We start from the raw sequence: 8078 nt of genomic DNA on the forward strand, positions 1-8078 counted from the left end.
AGCTTTTCCATTGTGAGCAAGACATAGTAGCCCATAGAATTTTCTCACTGAAGATTCCCCATCTTACCTGGGAGGAAATTCTCCAAAGTCTCTAGTGTGACAAATTAGAAATAGGGACTTGTCAATGTGCCAACTTTTCTACATGTTGACTTTTTTATCAAAGTTCTTTGAGGACCCTCTTCCTAAAGATACTGTGGAGTCATATGTATCCTCTCCCCAAACTCTCAACAACTCTGCCCTCACTCAGACTCAGATTGTCAAGTAATCATTCTCTTGACTGAATGAAGAGTTTTCTCTCAATGAAGAGGATTTAATGTAAATACCTAAGTTTTATTCTGGGCTTACAATAAAGACTTGGGTGAAGGGGAGGCTGCCAGTAGTAGTTAGGTTATGTCCTGATAAAGCCAAATGTGTTCTACCTGGAGAATGAAATTGGAAACAAAAATTGCTGGGAAATAGGGGGAAGAGATCTGCGTCTACCTGGGAGACACTATTAACAGAGATACTTTTACTCTAGCATTTGAATTAGAGTCTTGGGGTCAATTTAATCTATATTTCTTGATTATTGGTACTTAAAATTTCTATGACTTGATCTCCTTCTATTTAATAGTCACAACCTTTCGCAATAAAAATTCTTTTTCACTAATTCTTTGTCACTCTCATTCCTGTGGAGTTCATCCCAATCTTGCCCCAATACTTATCTTTTTCTGCTTTCTTCCCCTTCACTGCTTAGAAACATGTACTTTATTGTTAACAAACTCCCCTATCAGTGGTGGGAATCCTGTGGCCCAGAGGCCACATGTAACATTCCAGGTCCCTGGGCGCTGCCCCTTGAATGAGTCCAAGCCCCAAAGAACAAATCCCCTCATTAAGGATATTGGTTCTGTGAAGCTTGAACCCAGTCAAAGGGCCACACCTGAGCACCCAGAGGGCCACACATGGCCTCAAGGCTACAGGTTCCTCACCCTGTCCGAGATCTTTTCTCTTGTTCTTTTCTCATAGTCTAGTGCCCCCTATTTTACTGAGACAACTGAGACTGTAAAAAACTCTCCCATCTCTCCTACTTTGTGCCTCAAAATTACTCTTCATCTTCATTCATCCCCATGGCCTTTGCCTGAGACTCAGAGGATGAGGATGATTTTTTTAAAAAATATAATTTATTTATTTTCAGCTTTCAACATACATTTCTACAAGATTTTGAATTCCAAATTTTCTCTCCATCTTTCCACTCCCCCACCCCAGGACAGTGGTACCCCAGCAACCACTATCCACAGTCTGCCCTCCAGAAGCAGCCACAGCTGCAGCAGTGGTTGTTGCTGCCCTGGGGCTGGACCAAGTTCCTCTCTCACCCAGTGAGAGAGTTTTCCCACTGACCTTTAAAGCTGTCTTTGGTGTTTGTGGGTTGAGAAGTCTGGAAACTGCTACAGCTGCCAGTGATTCAGTGCCCTGAGGCCTGTTCCAGTCTCATCTGTGCTGGCACAGCCCATGCTGGGTGCTCTTTGCTCTGAGGTTGGTGCGATAGACCCTTTTTGTAGGCCTTCCAGATAGGCTTGGACTGGAAATCTGTTTCAGTCTGTCACTTTGTGGCTTCTGTGCTAGAATTTGCTTAGGGTCATTTTTTATAAATATTTTGAGGGGTTTGGTAGGAGAGCTTGGGCAGGTCCCTGCTTCTGCTCTGCCATCTTGACTCCACCCCCTGAGTTTCTATTAACTTATAAAAAATGAAGTAAAACCCCGAAGTAACCCATGAAGTATTGGGCACATAATATTGTTTATCTAATACTTAGTATCCAATTCTTCATTGTTAAGATAAACTCCATGAAGATGGACATTAATCCTTTCACCATCTTCCCCCCAAAACCTATTCCTCCTCCAAAATTTTTCTATTACCATCAAAGGCAGTGCTGTCAAACTGAAATAGAAATGGGGCCATTGACCCAAATTAAGAATTCCCTTAGGTAGCATATTGACTTATGAAACCACGTATTATGTTTTGTATGACTTAACATATACAATTGATGGCATACTGCTTGCCTTATCAATGAGTAGAGAGAAGGCTGGAGGGAGAGAATTTGAAACTTGATTTTTGAAAAAATGCTAAAAATAAATAAATAAAATAATGTTATCTATGTTTCATTTATTTTGTGTAATAATTGCCAATTGCATTTTAATACTATTCCTGTACGCTGAGGAGTGTGGTGGCCTGTGTTTGATGCTTCCAGACAACGGTATCATCATTCCATGTTCATCATTGTTCACAACCTGTCATTCTCATATCTTCAAATTAATTCACCCTTTACATTCAAACAGTAGACAAATCTTGGTATTTCTTTCTCCACAGCATCCCTTTTATCCAACCTCTTTTCTTCATGCAAATAGACACCAGTCCATTACAGGACTTTATTATTTTTTTCCTGAACTCTGAGAATATTCTTGCTTTCAAAAGTTTTGATGGTCTATTTTTATGTCACTATAATTTATATACATATAAAATTATATATATATTAATTATATATATAATTATATTATCATTTATTATTTACAAATATATATATTATATACTTCTATATAATATATATATTACATATCCCCATATATATTGTGTATGTGTATGGGCTTATACCCAAAGAAAGTCATGAATAAATAAAATGTTCCCATACTCTTCATATATATATATTATATATACATGTATATATATAATATATATACTATATATGTATATATACTATAAACAGTTTCATATATATGTATATATAATATATGTTATATTGTATGTAATATAAATATATTATGTATATTTTATATTAATATAACATATTAACAATAATATATAAATATACATAATTCTATATCAGTATAAATTTATATCACTATAATTTTATACCACTATAATTTCATCCATATTTCTTCCTCTTCCAAACCAGTCATCTCATATAAAAAAGAGCATTTTAAAGACCTGAAGAAGAAGAAATAAGATGAAAAATCAGCATAACCAATTATTATTGAAAAAATCTGAAATATGTGCAACATATAACATTTGGGAATCTTTCACTTTATAATTGAATTTATACAGGTATTTTTGTGCTTTTGGAAGTTTAATCCACTATTATTTCATGCATTTTCTAGTTATTTGGAATGATGTTTCCCTTTCTATTATTGCTGCCTATTTTGTTATGATAATATAAAATAATATAAAATTCTCTTGAGTTTTGATAGCGTCCAACTTTTATGATAAAGTTATTATGTATCTCAATTAGATCTTTGCTTATTCCCTTGGGTTTCCAAGTAAACTATCACATCATCAACAAATGGGATAGTTTTATTTTCTTTTTTTTTACCATTATTCCTTTTTTCTTATTGCCATTGCTATCATTTCCAAAACTACATCTAATTAGTAGAAAGGTTGAGCATCCTTGCCATACTCTAGTATTTATTGAAAAAGACTGTAGTGTAATCCCATTTCATGTGATGCTTTCATATTTAGGTAAATGCTTTTTCAGATAATAAAGAGGTTCCTCGATGCCTATACATTTGAAGTTTTTTAGGATGAAAAAATGTACTTTGTTAAAGGAATTTTTTTCTATCTTTTGAGAGATGATTGTATGCTTTTGTATGTTTTTCTTTTAATTTGATTAATTGTGTTGATTACTTTTCTAATGTTGAACTATCATCGTATTCCTGGTATGAGTACCACTTTATTATAATGAATGATCTCTTGGATAAATCATTGTAGCTCATTTCATAAAATTTTGTCTAAAATTTTGAATCAGTCATCATTTACGATATTGGCCTATGTTTTCTTTTTGTGTTTTTTCCCCGGTTTAAACATTAGGACAATATTTGCCCATTAAAATGAATCTTATAGCGTGCTGTTTCAATTTTTAAGGATAATTTGTGAAGTGTGTGTATTAACCATTTTTTAAAAGTCTGATAAAATTCTCCTGTGAATTTATCAGATGCAGGACATTTTTTGATGGTAATACCTTTATAGCTAGATGAATTTCCTTTTCTGAGATTAGGTTATTTAAGATCTCTATCTGGTCTTCTGATAGTTTATGCAATTTATATTTATGAAAGTATTCATCTTTTTGTTTTGTATTCTCAGATTTGTTAGTGTATGTATAAGTGTGCCCAAATATATTCTGATTATACATTTTATTTTGGTTTTGCTATGCTTCACGTTGCTCATTTGCTATTTTATTGATTTGATTTTCTGTTCCCTTTGCTGTAATCTGATTAGCTAAGGGTTTATCAATTCTATTAGTCTTTTCAAACAGCCAACTTTTAGTTTTATCAATTGTTTCTATGTTTTTATCGTTTACAATTTGTCTATTCCCTCTCTAATTTTTAATATCTCCTCTTTGGTACTTATTGTAGCTTCGTTTATTTGTTCATTTTCTAATTTAAAGTGAATTTTCAGTTAATCTTCATTTTTTAAAGTTTGTTAACATATGATTACATGATTTCCACTCTAAGCATTGCTTTAACTGCATCTCAGAAATTTTGGTATGTTGTTTCATCATTATAATTTTTTTACATAGTTATTGGTTTTGTGATTTGTTCTTTGACCCACTCATTTAAGATTTCATTTTAAAGTCTCTATTTGGGTTTATATATTTTTTGTGTGTGGTCCTGGAAATATTTTCCAAATTTATTTCATTATGACTTATAATGGATGTATTGACTATTTCTGACCTTTTCATTAGTTGCAATCTCTCTGTACCCTAGTACATGGTCAATTTTTGTAAAAATTCCATGTGGTGGAGACAAATAGTTTTTTAGTTTTTTCTGTTTCATTAAGTAGACACATTAAGTCTTTTAACTAGTTTCTCCAGATAATTGTTTAGTTTTATATTTTTCCTTTTCTCTACCTTTCTGTTAAGTTTATCCTAAATTTATAGAGTGATATTGAAGTCTCTTGTCACTATTGCATTACTACCTATATCTTCTGGAAGCTCAGATAACGTTTCCTTAATTAATTTCTATACCAAGGTCTTTGGAGTATGAGTTTATTGACAGTGATTTGCTGTGTATGATTTCTTTCAGCATAATATAATTTTCTTGTTTGTCTCTTTTTATTTTTTGAATATTTGTTTTTGCTTTGTTTGATAGCATGATGGCAATTCTTGATTCTTTGGATTCACTTGATATAAATTTTTTCCATACTCAGCTTTATTTTAGATGTACCTGTTTTATAATTGTATTTCTTATAAGCAATAGACTGTACAATTTTGTTTTCTTATCCCTTCTGTCATCCACTCCCCTTTTTTGATTGTCAACAGGATTTATTTACTTATTTTTAAACTAATTTATGTTTTCAATTTTCAACACTCACTTCCATAAGTGTTTTTTTCTCCCCCTCATTCCCCACTTATTCTCCAAGATAGCATGCAATCCTATATGGGTTCTTCACATATGATTTATTAAACACATTTTCACATTAGTCATGTTGCATAGAGGAATTAAATGAATGGGAAAAACCTTGAGAAAAAAACAAACCAAACCAAAACATAACACAAGAGAAAATATTCTGCTTCATTTTGCATTCTGATTCCATAGCTCTTTCTCTGGATGTGGATGGCATTTTGCCTCAAGTCCTTTGGGAATGTTTTAGGTGCTTCCATTGCTGTGAAGGGCTACATGTATAAAAAACAATCCTCACACACTGTGGTTGTTACTGTGCACAAAACTCTCCTGGTTCTGCTCCTTTCAGTCAGTATCAGTTCATATAAGTCCTTCCAGATTTCTCTGAAGTCTTCCTGTTCATGATTTCTTATAGCACAATAGTATTCTATTACCTTCATATACCACAACTTATTCAGTCATTCCTCAATTTATTTCCCCCTTTTATTGCATTATTTAATACTTTCATTTTTAAAGTTATGAGTTAGATTTATATTTTTCTACATCTGTTTCTAACATTGAGGCTTTTAAAGTTATTATCCCCTCTTCCTTCTGCTGTAAACACAGTATTATGTTCCTTCAGTTACTTAATATTTTTTTAAAGGTAGCCTTGTTCCCATTGTTCTCTTGTCTCTATGCCTCCCCCTCCCCATCATGGTTCTCTTTTCTCATTTGTTACCCTTTTCCTTTTAAGGCCTTTAAGATTTAACTTAGTCTTTGTCAATCAATCCAGAATTGTGAGTCATATATTATACTAAAATACATGAAATTATTTAGTTTTTGTGCTATAAAAGTGTGGGTGAATAATGAATAATATGAAAATAGTAGAACACTAACCTTACTTCCATTCATTTCCATTTTATGACTTTGACAATAGCTCCACCAAATCACTTATGATCAAATAGAGTTTCCCTTGGCAGTGGGAGTATGGTAGTTGTGGTTTTAAAGTTTGAGAATCCCAGTTTAAATTTTGCTCTATGATTTCTTACTTCTCTTATTTTGAGCAAACACTTTAACCACTCAGCCTCAGTTCCTCATCTGCAAAAAGAGAGCGATGGAGAAAAGTAGATGCCTTCTGAAGGAAGACAGGATTTTAAAAGACAAATCTGAAGAGGGAGAACGTTTTAATACTGGATGTGAATGCACGGATATCAGAAAGGGAGTGTTAAGTTTGCATAGTAAACCATGTTAGCTGAATCACAGAGCCCATGAAGGGGAGGTAGGTGGAAATAAGACTGGAAAAGTAGCAGGAGTTTGCTAATGGAGGGCCTTAAACACCAGGTTAGGGCTTTTGTCCTTATTCCATAGGCAAAAGTGTCACTTTAAATCTTTGATTACATCTACCTGAGTATTTGTCAATCAGCACTTGCAGTGCAAGTTGCACATTTAATGAAAATGAATAAATGAACAAAAGCCTTTCTAAAATGCCTTCTCTGTTCGAAGAACTCTGCCAATGGAAAGGCAAGGTGAATTTTGCTCTTCTGTAGCTCCCAATCTCTTTGGGTTTGTCTGCAGACCAGATGGAAGAGCCTGGTGTTGTTAGTGGTACAGCTGCAGAACAGATGGAAAAACTCTGTCTGAACATGAATAACTAGAAAAATGTTTTGGGAGGATTCTGTTGTTTGCTCCTTTTGCAGAAGTCTCTTAGCGATTGCTTCAGATTTTAGCACTGTTTTTTAGGAGGTGTTATTTTCTTCACTTATCTTCCTGATGTTTTTGAATGACTGATACTGATTCACATTTGTAACATTCTCTCTCTCAAATTCTCGTCTGAACGACTAAAATACTTACATTCTTTTGCTTTCTCTTAATAATGAAGAATTGCATTTGGCTCGTTCTAAGAAGTAATGCATTGGCTTTGTTGCCATTTTTAACTTTATCCCCTTTATCTTATTTGGTTGGATCAGTCTTAGGAAATGACTGGTCAGTTTATTAAAGCAGAATTTATTTATTTAAAGCATATGTTAAAACCAGCACTATTCATGACGCAGGTATTGCCAAAACATTTTTTGAAAAAGATTTCTTCCAGGCCTTCAAAATTAGAAATCCATGCAGTAGTATAATAGATAATGAATAGAAAATCATGGCCTGACAATGTGAGATCTCCTGATGGATGTTATCCCACTATGGGAAAAACCATAAAACAAAACAAAACATGACACAATAGAAAATGGTCTGCTTCCTTCTGTAATCCAATTTTTTCTCTTGCTGGGGAAGGCATTTTGCCTCAAGAGTCCACTGGTAATATTTTAGGTCCTTGCATTGCTATGAGGGACTATGTCTACCAGAAAATTTCCTCACGCACTGTGGTTGTTGCTGTGTACAGAGTTCTCCTGGTTCTGTTCCTTTCACTCAGCATCAGTTCATATAAGTCTTTCCAGGCCTCTCTGAAGTCTTCCTGTTCATCATTTCTCATAGCACAATAGTATTCCATTACATTCATGTACCACAACTTGTTCAGCTATTTCCCAATTGATGGGCATCCCCCTTGATTTTTTTGGCCACCACAAAGAGAGCTGCTATAAATATTTTTGTACATGTGGGACCCTTTCTCATTTTTAGGATCTCTTTGGGATACAGTCCTAGAAGTGGTATTGCTGGGTCAAAGGGTTTGCACATTTTTGTAGCCCTTTGGGCATAGTTCCAAATTGTTCTCCAGAATGATTGGATCAGTT

The sequence above is a fragment of the Notamacropus eugenii genome, chromosome 1, assembly GCF_028372415.1.
Source record: "Notamacropus eugenii isolate mMacEug1 chromosome 1, mMacEug1.pri_v2, whole genome shotgun sequence".
Classification (NCBI taxonomy): Eukaryota; Metazoa; Chordata; class Mammalia; order Diprotodontia; family Macropodidae; genus Notamacropus; species Notamacropus eugenii.